The 24,790-nt window shown below is 32.0% G+C and overlaps 1 pseudogene; it reads right to left on the minus strand.

Annotated features, from left to right (window-relative positions):
- Window positions 1-8,997: 8,997 nt before the first annotated feature.
- The window catches only part of LOC126695007 (probable leucine-rich repeat receptor-like serine/threonine-protein kinase At3g14840), a 37,670-nt pseudogene continuing 21,877 nt past the window's right edge, over window positions 8,998-24,790 (minus strand).

Here is a 24,790-nt window from a genome sequence, read left to right on the forward strand (position 1 = left end):
TTGACACACTAAATTATGTACTCTAAATTATATATATATATATAATTTTTAAATGGGTTATGTTAACAGGCGCCCTTAGAACAATGATTAACAATCTATTTTAGGAAATTTTTTACACCACTTTTATAAGAAGTGAAAAAAACTGTCAAAACTTTCATTAAATAGATTATTAACTATTGTCCTAAGAGTATCAGTTAGCATTTCCCTTTTTAAATATACAATAACATCATAGTACCACCATGCCTATTAACTTGTACACTAGTGTTATATGAACTTTTCATTAGAGACTGTTCAACCAATTGACTATTATTAACGTAGAATATGTAATTGCAAGGAGTTCGAAGTTGCCTTGCAAATTATGTGCGAAATGCGAAAATCTTCTGGGTTAAGTTTAAGTTGTATAATAATAATAATAATAATATTAATATTACAAGTATGGGACTCTCCAATTGGTGGTTTAGTGGTTGCCATGTATACAAGTCACATTTCATTATCTTGGATTTCAAGACTGATTGTATGAGGGTCTGTTAGGGGGCATGTTTATTTTGTTGAAATTGAAAACTTTTTTTTTCTGAAAGTACTGTAAATAAATGTAAAAATTAGCTTAAATAATACAGTGAGACCTATGAATAATATCAAAAAGTGCTTTGAGGCCTATAAATAATAGCAAAAATAAGCTAAATAGTGAAATAAGTTGGCAAAAATTATTTTTGCCAAATGGACACTATGTAAAAGTGTTTTTGGCAATGTTAACATTTTTTTAATACTTCACTTGTTTAATAAGTAACCGCAAGTAGTATGAGATTCAGGGGGTTCATAAGTAGGGGTGGCTGTACTTGTAATTCAGGGGTTCATAAGTTATGGGGTAGCGGTGCACTTGTAATTTAAGGGTTCAAATGAACCCTCTAACTTGAAAAAAAAAAAATTTATATATATATATATATATATATATAATTTTATTATTATTATGTATAAATGAGTATGGTTATATGGATCAATAATTAATATAAGGTCAATAATTTATAAAAAGTAATAACAAATATAATGACAACTAAAAATAAAATAAAAATGTATACAAACTTAACAAAATAAAATGGTCACATCTACATTGACAATAGATAATGATGGACGATTTTAAAATATGAAAACTCATAGAAATAAATTGTAAAATTTTATATATTTGTGGTTTTTTGGTTAATTACACTATATTCAAATTCTCATTTTATTAAAATTTGTTTAATTTAAGTTTCTTAACAAACCCTTTCAAGAAAATTCCTTGAGCCACCACTGTTGTGGGGCTGTTTCAAAATTTTCCACCAACCATCACTGATAGTGGTCGATCGTACACCGGTTTAAAGTCCCAGGTTACATTAAACTTTGATCGGAGATCTAGGGCGAAAAATAAAATAAAAGAAGATGAAAGTCAAAGAAGGTGAAAGCTATTGTTTTTGACATCCAACATATTCAACCTCTGAAGCCTCGTCGACTTTTACGCTTGTGTTTGTTTGTTTGGTTATTTATTTATTTTTTTAAATTCAATAATTAGAGAGAAATAAGTATTTTTAAATCTTAAAAACAATAGAAGGCTCTTGAATCTGATTAGTTTGCTCTTTTCATCTTATAAGTGTTGGGTGCACTGCCCCATGGGTCCAGCCCACTTGTAATGGACATGCTCATTTAATGAGCTTGTCTTTCATGTTAATTTTTCTTCATCGATCATGTACAAAAGTCAGCATGAGTTATTGGGATGGTTGGTTTAGGCGTGTTGGACACGCTGAGGAGAGAAAGAGAAAAAGAAAGGGGCTGATGCTGATGCATTAAAGGCTATTCGTCCTAAAGGGAGAGCTGAAGAAAATGGAAATTAGCTGAAGCAAAGTCAAGGCAAATGAGTTGTATTTATTGTGATTTGATATCAAGAGTGTGAAAGGAAGAAAACAAGGGAAAAATGAAGAAATAAAAGGAGAGGTAATTCGACCAGTGAGTAAGAAGAGAAGTCCCAATGAGTGAGACTGAGGACAGTACAGTCTTGAAAAACTGCGTGAGTGAGAGTAAGTAAAAGAGAAGTGAAAAATAGAGAGAGTAAGAGAAAATTGTGAGAGATACACGTTGAGGAAGAGAGTAGTGAGTGAAAGGAAAAAGTGAGTTTTTTCTTTGCTTAAGTTGTATTTTTAAGTGTTGTAATCTTTATTTAATATAGTGAAATTATTCAGAGTTTATCCTGTGGTTTTTCCCTTTAAAAGGAAAGAGTTTTCCACGTAAATCATTGTATTTTTATGTAGTTATATTTTCGTTGTACTTGCTTAGATTTATTCACAATTATATAGAATTTTTCCCAACAATAAGCATGTGTAATCTCCAATGTATATCTGACTGGCCTCGAGACAAATCAGGCGGGTTTGAGCTTTGAAGCTAAGTTATTTTGGTGTATAGGCTATAAAGTATAACTAAACTCGTAAATAAAATAACTGATCACTTAGTGCATGTCTTTTCATCCTTGTCCTGTCCACTGGTACAAATTAGTCTCATTACTATTATTATATTTTCAATTCCTTTACCGTTGGTAATTATAAATAGTAATTAATTTAACCAAAAAACAATTTATATTTGCCACGTACATTATTTCCTTTCAAATTTCATTTCAGGGGCAGTAAATTTCAATGCGTTGACGCTTTTCATTGTACCATACAAAGAACTAAAATAAAATGACTTAGCTTCTTTTTTCTTTTTCTTTTTTTGGTGCTAAAAATAAAATGTCCTAGTTGCTTTAATTGTTTTATTATCACACTTGATTACTTGAAGATCTCATGCATACCCAGCTCAGTTAAAAAGCCCAACAAAAGGAAGAAGTTCGTACATGCCCAGCCCAGCTAAAATGAACCTTCATAGACAAAGCCCAAATCCATTAGCAAAAGATTCACTCATGTATAGAATTCACAAGGGGGCGTGTAAGGTAAGGGTAAAGATGGTGGTAGCGTTGGAGCACAAGCTGCATTAACTGAGACTAAAACTAGCAGAGCAGTATCACTTGAGATCTCTACCTTTGCACATGATCCGTTACCTTTTCCAGCTCTTTGTACGTCTGGTGATCATAATAACGTTGTCAAAAATAAAGCTTAGGCTCAAGCTGCCACAGTTTTTGAAGCAGCAGCTCTTTCACATGCAGATTCTTCTTACTATTGTGGGTGCTCCGAAGGGAGAGCAATTCAGAGGGAAACCATTGGTTCTTCTTGTAGTTCATTTACTAACCATCCCATACCTCTCTAGTCTCTACTACATTCGGCTATTATCCTTCTTACTGCTTCTCCTGTTTACAATTGAGTTTCTTTCAGCCCTTTTTTTTTTTTTCATTAAAAAAAAAAAAAAAAAACGCTGGTATACGGTCTGAAATACATGATAAGAAAGCACAAAAACAAAAAGGAAAAAAACAAAAGAAAAGAAGAAAATAAACAACATTGGAGCTTATGAGAATGAAAGAAATGATGAATTCCACTCAAAAAGACTTCGAAGTAAATATTTCAACTTCATCCCTCTGAGTTCTCGTCCCTCAAAGTATCACACACTGCACTAAAATAAGTCAACTACATCTAGTGTTAATACAACAAAAATAATAAAATGGTATTAGAAACAATATCATGTCTACAAGTTAAAAATCGTTATAATAAAACTTAAAAGTAGTAAATTATTGTATTAACAATAATTTGTTGCAATAACTTATAATCATTGGTTGCAATAAAGGATTTAATACTTTATTGCATTACAAAAAATTGTTGCAATAACATGTGATATTTTGTTGTAATGAATATATAATTGTAATAATTTGATATCAATTATTTTATAATGGGTTGTGTTAATAGTGCTCCTTAACATCCAACTTTATGCCAGTATTTTTGCCAGCCTTATACGCTGCTGTAAGGTCAATTTTCTATAGTGTCCTTTTTTTCTCCTATTTATCCAATTTTATCCTTAACAAGCACCGCACGGTATTTATTAACATTTGCCATTTATTATTTACTTCAATGAAAAACATGAAGTGCATATTGTTGGGTGCAAAACACCCATGCATGGGCAAAGCTCAAATGAGCTTGACTTATCAAACTTCCAAAGTCAACTTTTTGTTTAAGGGTCATGTTAACAAATGCCCTTAATTAGGGCTTGTTAATAAATCATAATAGTAAAGTTTTGACACTACTTTCATGGAAAATATAAAAAGTTGTCAACAATATTTATTATTTTATCATTCTTCCAATAAAATGTTTCTAAAAATAGTTCTTAGGCATTGGTTAACCTTTTCCATTATTTAATGCAAAGTTGAGCAAACATGTTGGACACGCTAAAAAAAAAAAAAAAAAAAAAAAAAAGCCATTCGGCCTTTGGAGAAGCTGAAGCAAAAAGGGTCATTTTTGGCCACTTTGGTGAGGAGAAGTTCCAATGAGTGTTTGAGAGAAACACACAGAGAGCTTCAGTGAGGTGCACCCGTGATAGAGAGAAAATACGGTGAGTATGTTTGAGTGAAAAAGATAAAGAAGGCATTTTAATTTCTTTGCTTAAGCTACACAGACAAGAAGATAAATTGGTGTAGTAATCTTGGAGATTTGAGTGCTACAACCACAAAGTGTTGGAGTGTTTAGAGGAAGATCTTTGCTACTGGTTTTGTGGTGAAATTGTATTTACTCCTTGAGATTAATTTGTTGTATATCGAATTATTGTGAATTCAAGTTTGGCAAAAACTTGAGAGTTGTAGTCTCTATTTTCATAGAAAATATTTTTCGGAGCTGCCTCGTGGTTTTTCTCTCTACACTTGAGGGTTTTCTACGTAAAATTTGGTGTTTTTGTGATTGTGTTTCTATTGGTACTTGCTGAAATTTTTGTTTCCATATATATTGCTATTGCTTGGTAGTCATTTATTTTTGATTCACACGTAGACATTGAGGGGTTTAGGATTCTTTCCAAACAAATATATTATTACAATAACTTGATATCAATTATTTTACAATCTATTACAATGACAAATATGAAACAATCATTAATTCCAATGAATATATCATTGTAATAACTTAACCCGAATTATTTTCAATCTAAATTTGTGAAGTAATAGTCTATTGCTATAAGATATTTGAAATAGTAAATTTTTTATTGCAACAACATTTATATCATTGTATCAAAATTGTCATTAAAATATCTAGAGTTTATTGCAATGAAATTTTTTGTTGTCCAATCTATTACCTCAAATTTTATTGCAACACCTTGCATCAACTATTGCAATGACATAGTTTATTGCAACGATTTTTTTCGTTGTAATAAACATTTTTTCTTGTAGTAATATCATGCGCATGGTGCGTGTATAAATTTTCAAATTAAAATATAGTAGGGATGGAATCGGGATTTAAACCTAGGTGGCTAAGGTATAAAAAAAAAATTTTCCTATGAAAATCTAAGCTAGCATGTATTTAATATTAAAAATTTTAAAAAAAAAAGGAAAGAAAATTATCATTTTGTAATACCTTAAAAGATAGAACTCGATATTCTTTTAAATCACAAAATCACCTAGGATTTATTGTGCACTAAATTTTGATCATGAAATCAAAGATGAAAATCTCTAAATGAATTAATTAGGAGGTTTCATCCTATTTGAATAATTATGTTGATTTGATTACAATTCTAATAGGTTCTTGATTTGTAAGGACATGAGACTTTTTTTTCAATGAATAAAGACATGATACTTTATCTTATAAAAACCTAATGTTTATAATATTACATTCCATTATTTGTTTAATATTTTCAGATACTTCATCATTTCCATATCTTATAATTTTATTGAAATTAAATAGAATATATAGGGGGAAAAGAGGGATTAAAGAAAAACATATACTATTGTAAAAGTTCAACAAAAAAAAAAAAACATAAGTAATGCTACAGAGATAAACTATTTTACAATATTTTTAGAAACTGCTGATGTGGGTTTAGAATTTACCACCTCAGTAGTTTGTGTCTGTAGCGTTATTCAAAAAACATATACTAATATGGTAATAGATGTAATTGGTTCTATTTCAACACAAAGTAAATAAATATTTTAATTACTATTTTATGATTGACAACACATCAATTTGTAATATTTATTTACTAAAATTTATAGTATTCATAGCGTTACTTTGTATATTTAAAAGATAGAAAATTAAATACAATTTTTACTTAGATTATGTCCATTAATGTTTCGTTTGTTTTGAAGTAAAATATTTTAAAATGTAAAATATTTTACAAATAAAAAATTTTACAGTAAAATATTTTCAGTAAAACATTTTCAAGTGTTTGGATTGTCATAGACTTGAAAATGCAAGTACAAATCAGCCACCACCAACCACCACTTGGGTGCATGCACAAACCAGCAACAACAGTACCAAATCCAGATTGGGAAGAAGGAAAATAAAAGGCCATCACTGCTGCTGCCACCAATCGGCCATCATCAACACCGGAACCCACCCCCGACACCATACCCAGCCGCCAAACTCAAAACAAACCCCAGCAAAACCTTACCCAGCCACCAAAACCATACCCATACCCAGCCACCACAACAAACCATTAATCACCCAACACCATACCCAGCCGCCAAACTCAAAACAAAACCCAGCAAAACCATACCCAACCACCACGACAAACCATCGATCACCCAACACCATACCCAGCCGCCAAATCAAAACAAAACCCAGCCACCAAAACCCAAAACTAAACCCACCTACCAAACTCAAAACCAAACCCACTACCGAGAACCCACCTATCCATATTTGAGAGATGCGGCCTGAAAGATAATAGGAACATGAGGAAGAGTGTAGAAGGGAGGAGAGAGAGACACAGCAACCCAGATTGACGATTGGCACTGCACTTACTGCCGCAACCTCTATGCTGGAGACATCGATGCCGACTGCCTCACCGCTCACCAGTAGGAGTCCCAATGGATTGCCAGAGAGAAAAGAAGAAAGATGAGGGAGAACTTGAGAGTGAGAAGGTATAGTAGTCGTGAGAGAGGGAGAACAAAAACTGAGAGGGATTGAGTTGTGAGGAAGTGAATGTATCGGGTAAGAGGGGGGAGAGCAAATGTAAAATGTTTTACCAAAATTTTAAGTGTAAAATATTTTACACAAATTTGCCTAAATTGATTTGGTTGACTTTTGATTAAATATTTTACTACAAAACAAACATAGTAAAATGGGAAAATATTTTCTTGAAAATATTTTACATCGAAACAAACGGAACGTAAGTTTCCCAATTTCACTATAATAAATATATTTCACTTACTCACTTTAGTTGCTTGGCACTAATTAATTTATTAACACAATTAATTAATTTCACAAAGGCTGGAGGCCCCAAATTAACACTACTTTATTAACACAACACTCAAAATTGGTTAATGCCACTACTTTAGCAAGTTTATATTTCCTTAAAACTACAAATATAAAATAAAAATAAATAAAAAAATTATAGCCTAACTCATTGCACCCAAACTCAATGAGATTAATCAATGACCACACACACAATAGTCACTTGCTACTGACACTTTGACTTGGTTTATGCCAGTCCACCACCAAGCTCAAATTATTCATTTGTTTCACAGTCTAAGTTTTATAAAAAAAAAAAAAAAAAAAGCAGTAGTGAAAGAGAGCCAACATGCCATCGTTGAGCAACTATGTAGTGTGTAGATGCTGAAGTTAGACTTAGAGTCAAGACCAACACCAAGCGGTAAGTGGGTAAAAATTGGGGATTTGTGTTTTATGATTTCAGATTTTTGGTTGTTTTGTATGTCTTTTTTGTTTAGATTGGATTGTTGCTTAATTTGTTGATAATTTTGGTTTGTGTAAAGGTTATTCTTGTTATTTTTGGGACAATTGGGCTTGTTTAGATTGGAAATATGATATGTTTTGCAGGTATTTTTGGTTGGTCCAAAAGTTTTTCTTATTATTCTTGGGACAATAGACAAAAGGGTTGGGTCAATTTGTAAATTTCAGTAGGAGGGGGGCCAATAATATATATTTTGGGGAAATTTTCAATTTTCTATGTGAATATATATACTAAGAATTTTCAAAGAAAATTTGAGGGGAGGAGAGCCATGGCCCCCATCAGCCCTAACCTAGTTCCGTCACTGAAACATTGTTTGATGACACTCAGTGAATTTACAAGAAAATTTTTTTTGTGGTGTTTAAAAAAAAAATTGTGGTAATTCACATTTGTTGATTCTGGAAGGTAGAATGGAACTTAACAATCCGAGTCTTAAATTTAGAATGAAATTTTAATTGAGTTGGTATTAAAAAATTTTTAGGACCTTAAATTTGTCTAGAGTTTACTGACTTGGGGGAATTTTCTATAAATTATAAACCTTGTTCTTGCTACAATTTTGCACATTTTCTTAAATTGACTTGGAGAAAAATTTAAACCTTTCCTAGCAAAGCCTCTACACTTTTGTTACTAGAGGAGTGGACCTTGAAACCAGAGGAATGGAGCTTGAAACTTCAAGTTGTGAAATGTTAGATTGACAATTTTAAAATCAATGGGAGGTTGGAAGGATAATCAATTGCATATTCAAAATCCAACTCTTGAATCAGGTAAGAGAATCTCTTATTTGATATTTGGGATGTAAGACGTTATTTAGTTTGGGTATTCCTTTACAATTCCAGTACCAATGGTGGAGACTCATTTTAGTTGTTGATAAAACCTAGATTAACCCAACATATGCTTGATGTAGGACTCAAAACACACTCACACAACACACTCAATATTTAATCAACTTGGAGCATCACACATGGTCTTACAACAATTGGGTAAGGCAGAACATTCAGGAAATAAATATAGGGCTGTAGCTAATGTGGAACCTTGTTTAGTAAAGCTCTTGTCAAACACCTCCCTTTTATAGACTCTAGACCACGAAGGTTAAGGTTAAAATAGTCAAAACATTTTTCTCTTTTACCAAAACAGTAACTTTTTTCAAATTCTTAAATGCAAAATCATGTAAAAAAAAATGGCAAAAGCCTCTGAACATGCACTTTTCTTGTGTAAGGAGGCTAGTTTTTATTATCATCCTCATCTTGCAAGGGAATTCCACCATCTATCAATATTGTGTCTCGCTCTCCTCTCAGAGTTTTGAAAAAATAACCAAAGACATAAAGTGCTATGATTTCAACTTCATGGTTCTTAAAATAGTTAGGCATCAAATCATTTGTAACATTAAGAAATGATGAGAAACCATTAAGATTCTCTAAAATCTATTTTCCAAGAGACCAGAATCTGGATTGATTGGGTAGAGATCAGCAGCAGATGAAGAAGTAGCAGTACACGGGCCATCCATTGACATTGTTCGCCTCGTGCTCTCACTCATATTGCTTTCCTCATTGATTTGATAATACTTTTGCAGTTCCTTCGCTTTCATTTCATCACGTAATAAACTCATATCTGAAACCAAATCCGGAACAATAATGTTGCCTTCGAGCATGCTCACAATTGAAGACATGGTGGGTCTAGCTGCTGAAGAAACATTAGTGCATAGGAGAGCCACATGGATCATGACCATCGCCTCTTCTTTGCTATAGTCTGAGCCCAACCTTGGATCAACTAGCTTAATTAAATTCCCTTCCTCTTTCAAAAGATGTGCCTAGAGACAGGAACATAAAAACAAAGAATTTTAAATCTTGCCACCTTAGAGTTCAACTTTCAAAATTTTATTTTAATAAATTCAATAATTTATAATGGAGGATGAAGATTAAATCCTAAATGTCTCTGTTAGAAACACAAAGAGATGTCAATTGAGCTACAAGGCTCTTGGTAGAGACACATCTAAACTTGCTACTAGTCAACAACCTACACCCACATTGGGAATAAAGACATATTGACATATATTTAGCCAGTATATAAATAAGAAAGAAGAATTTAGGAATAAGTGAGTAAAATAAAAAGTTAAATTTCTTAACATTGACTATAAAACTTTTTATCAACATGGAATTAGCCTTAAATGAAAATGTGACCATCAAAATTTTAGATTGTCAACTGAGCCCTTAGAGTATGGGTACATTTAGATTTTCTCCCTAATGTTTAAAAATTTAGATTTGAACCTTTAATGTTATTTAATGTTTTGATATAAGCCCTTTCATCCATGCCCTTCGATAATGTCACTGTTAAATACCACTTATACTTGTCACGTGAAACTAATTGGTCCAACAAAATCATGACATGTCATTTTAATTATTTCACATAAATTAAATAGCCTAACAAAAAAATTAAAAATATTTTTGAAGAAAATAAATACATAAAAACTAAAAAATCAAAAAGAAAAGAAAAGAATTCAAATCCTAACGTTTCTAGGCATCTAAATAGAGTGAAATTCAAATAGCTAAAGCCTATTGTGTTTTTTGAATTCGACTTCAAGGCTCTCAATTTAGGCAGTGCAAAGAGATTATGGGTCGATCATGTAGAGAGGCTCTTCAGGATTTTGAGATTAGGTGGTTTGATCGGCTAAGTGTTGTAATCATGGTCATCATGATTAGTGACGTCACTTCGACTCAGTTAACCCAAATTGAGAGCTAGAGGGGATTCAAACTAAACAATGGTTTTAAAAACTAGAATAGAGAAAGAATTGAAAAGGGGACTGGTTCCCAATTCTCTAGTCCAACAGAGGTCGAACCGGTAACATCATAAATAATTTAATAAATAATTATTAAATTAACCAAATAAATTATATATTTATAATAACTAAGAATATTTACTAGAAAATATTTTAGATAATTAAAAAAAATGGAAGCCATATTATGTTCTAAATGTTTTAACAAAGAAAATCTAAAAATAAAAAAGATCTTTTAGGAGTAATTGAACCAAAAGAAAAATATAAAACAATAAAATTATTGTCACAATTATGGGATAATAATATAATATCATATGGGAGAAGAACCAAATAGTTTTCACTTTCTTCTTCTTCTTCTTCTTCTTCTTTCTTTCTTTCTTTCTATTTTTATTTTTTATTTTTACGAGATTAATTCCAATAACCTACTCTGAGGTTTGGGCTAATACCAAACAAGTCCAAAACATTTCAAAACTAACCGATTAAACCCAATTTGGTCCCTAATGGTCAGTTTTGATTAAGGGGGAGAGAGGGAGAGTAGAGTAGAGTTGGCCGGAAATAGGCCTAATATCCAGCCAACTTTACTCTACTTCCCCTTACTCCCTCTCCCTCTCCCTCTCCTCTCAATCGAAACAAGCCATAAGAGAGAAGAAAAAAATTACTAACATGCCTAATAGTGTTTAGAGACTAAGTTAGGTTTAGAGACCAAATTGATCAATTTTGAAATATCTTAAACTTAGTTAGTATTAACCTAAATCTCAGGATAAGTTAATGGAATTTAGGCATTTTTTTATTATGATTATAACTTGTACCGTGTATTGCAAGTTGAAAGAGAGCCATACAAATGATGAAAAAAAAGAAGCCACACAATAAAAATATTCTATAGAGCCATCTAAAGCTTGAAGTCTATAATCTAACGAATAAGTTGCAAAGAATAATACTAGCAACTATACCACTCGCATCGCAAACTTCAAATCCAAGTCTTGAGATTCCTTTCCAGCGAAATTGTTTACAGTTATTGTTCGTTTAGATCCAAGATCTATCTTCTCCTATTCTCTACATTCTCCTTAACCACTTCAGTCATTCAAATCGTTGACCAAATATCTGATCAGACCTGAAAAATCTCTCTTCACTCAGAACCAATTCAACCATCCCAGTTGCCAATTCCAACAATTAAACCACTGGTTCTCCGATTTTGAGCAGACTTTTTATGCATTACCGGTTTTTGTGAAAATCCTAAGCAGTATTAGCACTGGTTCACTATTGAATCAATTGAACCAACCAGTCTAGTCCTTTTTTAAAACCATGCTATAAGCTTCTTGGTTAAAAGTGCTAAGACCTACTTGTAGAGCTACAAGGCTATTTGCAAGAAAATAATAAAAAAATTAAATTGGATATGGACTTTTTTTCTTGACTTAGACAAAATGACATAGTTTTGGTGCATTAAAATTGTCTTTTTGAGCTTAAGTTTCAGTAATGAATATAGGCGGAAGGGCTTGAATCAAACCAATATCTAATAGTAGGGCTTTAAATCCAAAATGTTAAACATATATGGCATAAATCAAAATGACCTTAAACATCTATAAACTCGTGTATATATAAAACATCTCCTAATTTGCGTTTTCTCAAAAACATAAAGAGCCGAAATAAAACTTAAACAAGAACAATAAAAAGCAATAAAAGGAAAAGAGTAAAAGATCAAACTTACCCAATCAAGAAGATTAAAAGGTTCCTTCTTTGACTAACAATTTCCAAGGAAACAACTCCAAAACTATAAACATCTGCTTTATCAGTCAAATAACCCCGCATTGCGTACTCAGGTGCCATATATCCACTGCAATAACATAAAATTATGCACAACTTTTTCAGAAGAATATTTCAATGTTTTCCCCCTTATTTTATAGGTAGATGAATGCTTATTATAGCAATATTTCAACAGAGTTGAATTGCAAGATACTCAAAACATTTTTCTTGCATTAAGCTAAATATTAAAATTTTACTACAAACATTTGTTTTTTTTTCCCCTTTTGTTTCCTCACCCATTTCCTTCAAACCAAACTAAGTGTAAAAATTCCCTTGATTTTCTCTCCTTTTCTTCCTTGATTAACAAATAGTTTCCCTGAATGCCTTCTATTCTAGATGTGTTTCCTCAATACTTTCCTTCAAACAATCAAAATTCTTGTGAGTTTGATGTCATGTAATGAAGCATTTGTGAATTCATCAATGAAGTTCCTAAGTAAAAGCCTGTGTAAAAGTAAGATGAAAATAGTCTCCATAGGTTGAAGATCAAGAAGAAATGCTTCGAAAAACCAACAAAACCTTCATGGACCACATTCATGGTGCCATAAGCCATAGTCCAGCCACCTCTAGAGTTGCAACCTTTACAAATATTAAATTAAAATTTCCTAAATAAAGATAATTTTCTCAGTGAGATGTTGACATCGATAGCAGCATGCTGTTGGTTTTGTTGATGTAGTAGCAAATTAGCAATGGAACAAATTCTTCAATACGTCTCGAGACTATGTGAAAAGAAATGAAGGATTTTCTTTCAGATTGTTTTTGGCTATAATGATACAGGACAATGTGGGATTTCTTAGACTAGCTTGAGTGTTTACTTGTTGACCACATATACAACATAGAAACATCCATTGGTTGATGTTATAGATATTCATGAACATGGCATTGTCCATATCTTTTTGGTATAAAGATAAGTTAAGCTGATAAGTAACCCAAAATTGTGACCTATATGACTTTTAGAAGGTTAATTGTTACTACTCTATCACGCTAAGAAAACAATCTAAAAGGAATTTTTTTCATATATGATGCAATCTAAAGGGAATTTGTAAGAAAACAACCAAACCAAAATTGAATAGCAAGAGGGGGAATGAAAGAAAAGTTGTAGTCATGATGTAGGTTTTTTAGGAATTCAACACGAAATTGGATTTCTTGATGAGCTTTTGAAAGGTTCTTGAATTAGGATTGATATTGATGGATGTTTGGTGTTAAAATTGTGAATAAAACAAGATTTAAAGAAAGGTAAACCCTAGCCAATCACACTAAGTAGGAGAAGGCAATCACACTCTCAAAGATTAAAATAAGTTGTGGGAAACTTATTAGAATCAGTTTCATTATGAATATTATTGACTACAATAAAATCTTAATATAGGCCACTATCAAAACCTTTTCTAGATGGACTAGGACTCCTAAATAACCTAATTCTATAAAGACTAGGATTAATAACAAAGAACACTTAGAACTTCAAAACCAAATAGGAAAAGAATTCAAAACACAAAATAAGACTCATGGGCCTTTCCAATAGCCAATGACAACCCATTCTAGAAAATCTATAAATTACCAAGTTGCCCTTATATACTTAATTAAAACTAAACCAACAACTTTCTAACCTAAAAACTTCAAAGACTTAAGGATAACTAAGGTAACCAATGAAATGTGGCAAGAAGGCCCTGCATCAAAACTAGACCAATTCTTATTGATTGTCTATATCAATGGACCATTTTTGATGCAAGAAAATGAATACTTGCATTTTCTAGAGAGAGGGGCAAGTTGAGAAAGATAGTGTGTTTGGGTGCATCAATCATAGTCAACATTTGGGTTTAAGTGGGGATTCAAAATTCAATATTTACAAATTCTGGGGCTGGAATTCAAAATTTCCACTTGGATTTTAACCTAGGATTTGAGGAGGGCAAATCCTAGCTCTAAATCCTCACAAAACCGATGGAATTTTCCAATTCCATAATAACCACCGATGCACAATTTCTTCTCTTTGTGTGCTAATAACCCCAACTTCATAGCCAATAAAAAAAATCAAATGAGGTCGGTTTCAAGTAAACCACCACCACCTTCCTTAATTTTAGAGGGCAGCTTTCAACAGTGAAATCATGCTTCCAGTGACCAGATATCGGCTAGGGAGACCTAAGTCATGAACATCCAACTCACCCTCTTGGCAGACCGCATGCTTTCCATCTCCAATATAACAAAAGGATAAAGGTTTTTTTTAGAAAGGATTAAGCTAGTAGGTGGAGAGGTCTAACGAATACATAAATCCATAAACAAACTTAAACTAAACTAATATGGGATTCCTTAACACCTCCTTACAACCAGTCAACATGTTATAAAATTTGAGGCACAGCACTATAGTGTCATAAGCTATAACACATAGAACTCTCTAACTCTCTCTATGTGTCTTCTATTTCAAACGTGACTTTGGTCTTTAATCACAGATCCCTTATGCTTATTACGTTAGGTTTTTGGCAAACACACAATATGTTGATGGTTGATGACTATAATCAACTACACCAAAATGATTAATATGTGATACTACTGACATTTATGAGAACATGTCAATAAACTTTGAAGGTTGTGCTTGTTGTGTGTAGGACATAAAACAACCAGGAAAAAACTTAGATACAGTACATTAAGTATAGTTCCTTAGGTACCTTTTTAAAATTACTTAACCAAAACACTAAACAATGTAAACACCATCCGACTTTTGTTTCCCGGTAAGATTTAAAAAAAAAAAAAAAAAAAAAAACCAATTCCATGAGAGAAATTCAACTCCTTCCCATTAAAATGATTCCTCTTTCAATTCCTCTCTTCTCTCTTAGCTAGTAACAAATCAAGCACTCATACCTTCTTGAACAGGAATCAAGCACCTTTTGGTAGGGTTTCCCTAATAGGAGTGGTAGTGGTTGGATCTCAAATTAGAGGTGGAACTCAAAGGATTTAGTTGGTGATCAAAATTGGAAGGGGAGCTAGAAATCAAGTCATCAAGGTAAGTTCGGTTTCCCTCCTCTATTTCATATCCACCCCTTCTCTCATTATAGGGTCTATTATATGCAGTTGGGGAATGGGGACAATCTCTAGAGTTGTTGACAAATTGAAATTCAAAGTCTTTTGTGGATGACATTATTTTCCCCATAAAATATAAGTTTTTTTAATCGGTTATCGGCTCTCCAATGTAAGTTCAATGCCTGCAATGCTTGTTCTGGGGTTGGGCACATGACTTCTTTATGTGTTCCATAAAGTTTAGCTATGTTAAAATTTTAAAGTGGTTGACGTGGGCACTTACAAAAGCAGGAGAGAAAGATGCGAGCAAAGCTTGATTTCTTCAAAAACTTAGAAGTTAGTGATTTGAGGGTGAGAACTAAGAAGTCAAGAGAGATTAGGGTTCTAGGGTGTCTCTCATGTTTTTGTGCATATGGTGTTAACACATACAGGGGAAAACAAAAAAGAAGAAAGAAAGAAATAGATGGCATTAATGCCATATAGTGTTTTGGTTAAATAGACAAATAACTGAATATTAGGAAGGTACCTAAGATACTGTATCTAAGTTTTTTCTGAACAATTATATATCCATTCTCCTGCTACATTTAGAGTTTGTGTGGGTATACTTGATGATAAAAAATGAATGAATTTATTATACAAGACACATATATAGGTGAAAATATCATTTTGGTCTCTACATTTAGGGATTATTGTTAATTTAGTCCCTACATTTTAGTAGCAATCAATTTAGTTTTTATTATTTTCAACATATAGTCAATTTAGTCTCTATGGTCAAATCACTGCTTTTCTTGCATTTTCTTGAACTTTCTTGGCAACCAAATACAAAAACACAAATAAAATTTACCAATTTCCAACTTCATTAGACACATATCAACTCAGCAACTAAAAAAAACCAAAATTTGGACCCATGATGACTACAAATTGAAAATAACACAGACTAAACTAATTGCAAGTTGAAAATAACATGGACTAGATTGGCTGCTACTAAAATATATGGACAAAATTAATAATGAGTAAAAAATGTAGGGTCCAAAATGGGATTTTCACCCATATAATTCGATCATTGCGTATCTCATTCTGATTATTACAACGAACATGATACATGACAACAGTAGTCTATGCTTTAACCACATAAATGGTGCAACTATTATATAATCAAATTTACAAACGTGATTATTATATGATCATGGTAGCAAAAATGAGACCATGTCAATAAACTTGGAAGACAGTGCTTGTGTGTAGAATGTAGAATCAACGTACATCCATGCTTTAGCTACAAGTACAGTTTATGTGGGTTTAGTTGATATTGAAGAAGGTATGAATTTATTATACAAGAGACACAGAATATGATCATTGTGTATCTCATTCTTATTAAAGAATAGGTATATCTTTAGAATCAGTTTCCCATAATTTCATAAAGATGAAAAGAATGAAGAGAATACGAATGCATTGTGGATGAAGTAGAGAAGGGCATAAGGAGCAATAGTAAAATAGTTAAAGGAAAATTTTTGTAAGAGTAGTTATGCTCTATGGTACTGAATGTGCAATTGTTTTTTTTTTTTTTTTTTTTTTTTTTAGGTACAAATTTTGAGTAGTTGAGAAGCAACATGTTCATAAAATTAGCATAACTAAAATGAGGGTGTTAATATAAATAAGTGCATATATAATGAAAGACAGGATTGTTCCTATTAATGAAATGGACATGTCAATTAAGGAGGTAACAATGAATATGACTTCAAATAGTATAGGATGGTAAAAAAGAATGCATTTGGCCAACTCTAACTACTCTAATGAGGATCTATAGCCAACCCTTATATTTTGAGATTAAGAATTGGTTGTTATTGTTGTTACTATTGTTGTCCTAATGTCACATAACCATTATCCTTCTGAAATTCTCTTACCAAAAAAAACCTATTTTTCCCTTATATAAATAAAATTTTATAATCAGAACCTTTTTATAATATTCATAAAAGAGAAATTAACAAAGATAGTAACTCACTAAGTTCCAGCGATGCGGGTGCTTATGTGTGTATTATCTTCTTCATCAAGCTTGGCCAAACCAAAGTCAGATATCTTAGGATTAAGATATTTATCAAGCAGAACATTAGTAGCCTTGATGTCTCTATGAACAATCTTCAATCTTGACTCCTCATGAAGATAAGCCAAACCTCTTGCAATCCCAACACAGATCTTATACCTTGTTGTCCAATCCAACTTCAATTGGCATTCTTCTAAGCCTTAAATTTATCAAATTTAATAGAAATTCGTCAATTATACATATGTACATTATCTTACTTACAGCATGTAAATACAATTACCAAAAACATCTATTGTACAAAGTAAATGTTTACCAAACAAAGCTCGAGCAAGGCTGTTGTTTTCCATATACTCATATACTAGCAATAGTTGATTTCCTTCAATGCAACATCCATAGAGCTTAACAAGATGAGGGTGTTGAAGAGCAGAAATCATGCCTATCTCATTCATAAACTCGCGATTTCCTTGCTTTGATTTGGAAGAAAGCTGCTTTACTGCAATCGTTGTACCATCTGATAGGAGGCCCTGTGAGAACAAAATTTCTAACATCTATTAGAAGGAAGAAACTGCAACTAGGATAGATTTATTTTTGAGTCAAAACTCAATAATGAAAGTTCAAATAGAATATATCAATGGTAAATTTAGTGTTAAATACCTTATAAACAGAACCAAAACCACCTTCTCCAACTTTATTGGAAACATCAAAGTTGTTGGTGGCAGCTCTGATTTGCCTCAAGGTAAACGAACCAGTTTGCAAGTCTAAACCCTTTAGATCTGTAGAAGAATCAAATTAAAATATGAATTATATCTAGGAAAATTGAAAATTTGTACACTTTTTTAAGAATTTGACAAAACATTTGAGCAGATGATATAAATCAAAAGTTCTAAAACACCCATATGCAGTCAATTCCTACGACAGGCATTCAGGCAAAATGATGTATCGTAGCAGCATAAAATAGTAAATATTTAATCATTTTTATCATGTTTTGAATAGTTCAAGTCATTCTACAAGCATGCGAATCAGGGACATATATACACATGCAAAAAAGCTCCAATGCAAAATCCAATTCACTGAACATATAAGTTTTCCTTAGGAACAGATCAATATTCATTTACAATACTAAATACCTTGTCCCATTCTGCTCTTCTGTCCTAGACAGCCTTTCCACCAGAGGATACCCAGAACCAGAAATAGAACAAATGCTCCTACAGCCACTATTCCAACTACTACTCTTACTGATACACCGCTGCCATTTGTAGAGTCTATTTGAAGAAATAGTTCAAAAGATATAATATTAGATTTCAGAAAGGGGGTAAAATCATTATCCAGCCAATCATGTAATGCATAAAGGAACACAAAAAACCATCAAAACCATTACAACCACTTCGATGAAGAAATAATCAAGACTCACTATTTTCTCAAATTCTAAATTTAAATGAACATGACTGTTTTTCAAAACACAAGGACAATTATCAGCTTAATTTGTCCTGAATCCAGTAGAGATTTTATGAAACAAAATAAAAATAAAATCCACTCCATCTGAATTCTGTGGCATTTGTACCCACATACTGATGAAGGAATGCATTACTAATTTAGACACATTCTAGGGTCCTTTATATCAAACTAATAAAATTTGACCCAAAAAAAAAAAAAAAAAAAAAAAAAAAAATTCCTGATTGAAAAGCCAAAACCCAAAAGACTTTAGTCACATAGTTAAATAAATGAGTAGATTGTAGATCCTAGGGCATTACCCTAAAAGAATTTCTTGACAATGTTGAATTTATAGAATGAAGATAAACATGGATTTGCAAGTTAATATATGGTCTATTACCTAGAGTCCAAAATTGATTACAAGAAGCTAATGCAAGGTCTAAACCTACCAGGATGAACAGAAATTGCCGAAATAAGAGGACCATAGACTCCTCTATCAGGGATGCTAGTTGTACCCTTCCCGGCCCAATAAAAACGGATCTCTAAGGTGTTATTATTCACAACTGCAAGATAATGTTTTATGACTTCCATGCCAACTCCACCAGCTTCACCTGCAATATTGAAATCCTTCTCCACTAGCTCTCCCTTCAATATTCTAAACATGTTAGTGACCAGCTAGTAACAAGCTATAAACATAAGAACTTTGGTTGATGAAGGTCAGATCATAATGTCATTAGATACCTGAATATAAATATCAAATACACGCCTTCCCAAGCTGCTATATGTAGTATCATTGGTGAACTTTATCTCCGCAAAATGGAGGTTTATTTTGTAAGTTCCAGCTCCCAAACAAAAAGCATAATAAGTAAGAGACAGAGGAGAAAGGCGTGCATTCATGTATAGTTCAGGATTAGCCATAGAGAGTTTGGAGGAATTTTCCAAAATATATTTGTCTGTTGTTTGGCCATCATCCATGAAGTTACCAGTGCTGCTATATGCCCAATTTCTTTTCTTGAGGAATTTTGAAGCTCCAACTGGTTCTGTAGTATCATCATCATATGTATTTCCATTTATAGTTACTTCTGGTCCACCACAATTTATACGGAGGAAGTTGACAACCGGGGAAATAGGAAAAATGGATTAGTAACAGCTGAACATTTTAAACATATTTAAATTAATATTAATGCAAATTATGTAAGGAAAAATATTATTTTTCCTTTTTTGGGGGGCGGGGGGTGATGGGGGGAGGAGTGTGCGATGGGACAGTTTCATTTGGTGCAGAATCAAGCCAAATGAGACAGTCATTCACGGACACTGCTCATTCTTGTGTTTATTACTATTAGGAGGGTGCCCTCATGTGTTAATATATCCAATGAGACTTATGGCACTGTTTAGATAGCCCGACAACTACATAAAGGCTACAAATGGATCCAAACAACAAAAGTTCGATCCCAGTGCAATAGCATTATTCTGCAGACTTCAGAAAGATCAAATTTGGAAGATTTATTAAAAATTAATACGATTAGTAAGACATAAATTAGATGAGAAAGATTCATAAATTTGGAAGCATTTACAATAAATTTCCAATCTTGGGGGCCACAAGCAAGGGAGGGGCCCTCAATTCCAAACACAAAAAAATTAAAACACGGTTAGTGCCCAGTCACGTTAAAGACTGCACGTCTGTAAGAAAGACTTGAAACTGTAAAATGATTTAACAACCGCAAAATTGTGTAGCATACTAGAATTTTAAAATTTAGATGTAAAGTAGGATCTCTTAAAACAGATTCATTAATTAGTACGGTTACAAAGCGTGAGAAAAATCCCTTCAGGATATATTTGGGGAACCGGTACAGATCTGAACCAAAGCAAACATGACCATAACAATCTTGAAGAATTTTATACTAAATCAATTTTATACAAGAACTTACTTTCTGGACAAGAGCTTCTCAGACACGAAATATCTCCACTGATAAGGCAATCCAGGTACCAAAGCAAGTCAGCAATATTACATTGTGATTAAATATATGTTACATGAATCAAGACAATATTACATTGAAGATTATCAACCCAAAAAAAAAAAAAAGAATCAAGACAATATACCAGAAAGTTAATATCAAAAAAACTTTGTAATACATGCTTTCAAAGGTGAACTTAAAAACTTACGTGTCACTCCCATTTGAAGAGGCTGTAAACAAGTTCCTACATAAAATATCACCAAGTCCAAAGCTTAGCTAGTAAATAAAAGATCACACTCACACAGACAAAAGCATTCTTACACGTCTTGACTGTTGCAAACTAAGCTTCCATTGGAAAAGTTGTTATATGAAAGGTCACTGCACATAAAAGTTATGATATAATTCATTATCTAAAAAAATGAAGCATGAATAATAAACTTTTATTTACACAGGATAATTGATAACATGTATGGAAGGGGTAATATATTTCATTTTTAATACTGTGAAACCCAATCCTACATATTTTAGGAGATAAAGCTTTCATCCAAACTCCCACATATAAGCTAAACCACTCTTATATGGGAAAGATGCTTGCCATTACATTACCTAAGCCCAATATACCTTTGTGTTTTTTAATAATGTAGATAACCAACCCCATATGCAAATATCGAGATCATAAGAGCTAACCTAAAATAAGGAGATTCTTTCCTTCATGTTAAACTATGAACTATACAAAGATACTAAAATTTAAAATTTGAAGTTAAAAAGGATATATAATACGATAGCTGGAGATTAGTGATACGGCTCATCAAGTTAGATTCTTGGATGATGAATGGGCGGATTGCGTGGCATTAGATAATTTATGTGCGTCAGTGCAAAGGATAAGATCACATAGAAGTAGAAGATTAGGCTTTTGAAGTGATAGGCTCCTCAAGCGATTAAGTGATTAAAATTTTATCGAATATATGATTCTTTTTTTTTTTTTTTTTTTTTGAATGAATATACGATAGCTGAAGACTATGGAGAGTAGGAAACATTTAGAAACTTTTGGAATCCCCACAATACTTTTATGAGTTCTGCAAAATGCTAGGGAAGTGTATAGGTATAGGCAACATGTTTCCTATGAACTCTCCACTATTTAATATATTTTTATGCTGCAATTGATTAACTATAACACCCCATGATTTTATTCTAATTTATTTCATATACATATAAATAAAAGATGAGGCCCATAATTAAATGGATTTAATTGATTTGGGTCTAAGATATTTAAATAAGATAATTATTGTGGAACAAGAGGCCCAAGAGAAATAGCATAAGTAAATATATGAGCCTTGATAAGCTTAAAAGCCCTAACCTTTTATCCTTGAGCTTTGTGTACATAAATAAGAGGTTTCCCCTCTTTTAGCAACACCACACGATTTATGTTATTTTCTTCTGGAATTTCAAGTAATCCCCTCAATGTTTGGTTTTGTTTCTACCGTAATCTTGGAAAGTTGGAATTATTCAAGGTCTAATAGTATTCTTGTCCCCACGATTATAGAAGACTTGGGTCTGTACATTTATCATTTTGGTAGCTAATAGAGAAATAGGCATTGGCTTTATCAATCTAATCTTGTAAGTATGTTAAAGGGAAAATGTGTCCTATGATTGTTATTAGGACAAAGTCTAGCTACAAAATTGGTTGTAACTTAAATTTACAATATTACTTAATAAAATAAACATTACTAAATAGTTTAAAAATCCAACCGTTAAATTGCATGTTCTTTACGTTCTCAATACACATATCAAATTTTGTGTCAATTAAATATTCTTTACTATATGATCTATAATCTTATATTTTATGCATAATTTTAAATTACAAAAACTTGTAATTTAAACAATTTATTAATAACATAGTTATTGATCTTTAATTTTCTAGAAATTTTGCAATCATAGAGGATATAAGAAGATGTAATCCAATGATGAATTTATCAAAATTCATCTCCAATAAAAAGATATTAAGTAAGGTTGTAACTTAAAGCTATAACCAATTTTGTAGCTAAATTTTATCTTTGTTATTATATTAGACTTGACAAAGTGTATATAGCCATATGTCATTGAATGGTCCTCCATAGGCTATTAGATTGATCAATTACGAACATACTATAAGGAATAGTAGTAGATTATATGATGGCTAGACACATAATGACATGCTAGAGTTCCATAGAGTTGCTGTACATTCACACCAATTGATAGATAGTGAAAATTTGTGAAATAGAACAACTAGATCAAAGCTGAAAGTGAACTGGACAGTAAGTAAATAAATGAAAATTTTTGGAATTTTGGAAATATTAGTGTTGTCTAGAGTTATACTATTTAAGCATGAAAACAGGTTTTTAAGTGGTAAATTTGTGTAAATTGATGGACCGGTGTTGCTAGGTTCTAAAAAATTCTATGGATTTATAGTTACTTAAGGGTGGTTGATTTCATTTTGCAAATAAAGAGGTAAGTGTTGTTTACTAATTTGGGGGTTTCCCCAAAAATAGTTTTGACTATCAAACTATTTTTATAACAAAGAAATATTTGTTACATTCTATAAATATTTGATGTGGATATTGTATGAAAACTTTGACATATTTAAATATGTACATATAGATAAGGCAAATGATATTTTAAGTTTATATGATGAGAAGCTTATTTGTTGTGAGCACTTTGAAAATTGATTTGAACCAAATGTGATTAAAAGCTCAGTATTGTATTTAGTCCTTAGCAAGAGATAATCATACTGTAGCTAATCCATAGCAAGAGACGGTCCTAGAAAAGGGACAATGCACTTTTGGTAGCTCCTTAGCAAGACAGTAAACCATTGAGGATATTAAAAAAAAAAAAAAAAAAAAAAAAAAAAAAAAAAAAGCTCCTTAACAAGAGAGTGCACTTTTAGGTTCCAAAGGAATCGCCCAGAAAGGGGATGAAAAGGGTGTTCTAGTCCCAAAAAATGGATCACACAACCTTGTCACAGGACGTAAACATTGACCACAAAAAAAGGCAAGAGGATTGTTTATATGATAGTGTTGGTATATCATGATGATTCACAATATAATAATATTTTTATATGAGATATTTAATGCTAAAATATAGATGGTTTGCAATCTATAACTTTGTTGTATGGATTATTCATTTAAAAGGTTCATTCACATACCCCAATGTTAGTGAATTTCACTTATTGAGTTGCCTCACCCGCCCCACCCCTACAGAAACATTAGAGGCATCATTGGAGTAGAGGTTCTTGGAAGACAACAATTACAATTTATTTTGTGCAACTGAGAATTTTGTTATTATTATTTTTAATGGTATTAAATATTGTAATTGAGAATTATTTTTGAGGATGTTTTATTTTTTATGGGATTAAAGCTCCAACAATTGTGATGAGATTTTAGATTGCTGGTTGCATTTGTTTAATATTTTCATGGATTATTTAGATTGAATAGATTTTTATTATTTTTGATTTGGGGCATTACATTAACTATCCAAGATGGTTTTGTAAATTAACCTTTAAAGAAACATTCCCTCAAAAAAGAAAAAACCTTTAAAGAAACAATATTCATTGCAAAATAATTTCCTTTATATATAACCATCCACAACAAATGAGATGGAAGAAATTATATCCAAACATGCAAATAACTACTTAATACCAGTGGTCATCAAAAGATGTTGAGAGTACAGTAAAACCTAGATTGCCTACATTATACAAGACATTCTCCACAAGAGTTAGCAAAGTAAAGGGGAACAAATAATGCATGCATTTTAATGATTTACCCTTTAACGAATTAATGCATATGATACAAACTCGTTCACATTAATTTGGATGGGAAGCTTACATGCTTATGTGTTTCTTTAGCAATATCCAAAGAGGTACTGATCCACTTAGCAGGTTTCCAGTTAGATACCTGAACAAATTCAATCTAAAAGATTCAGAACAACTTA

The sequence above is a fragment of the Quercus robur genome, chromosome 8 (assembly GCF_932294415.1).
Source record: "Quercus robur chromosome 8, dhQueRobu3.1, whole genome shotgun sequence".
NCBI classification, from domain to species: Eukaryota; Viridiplantae; Streptophyta; class Magnoliopsida; order Fagales; family Fagaceae; genus Quercus; species Quercus robur.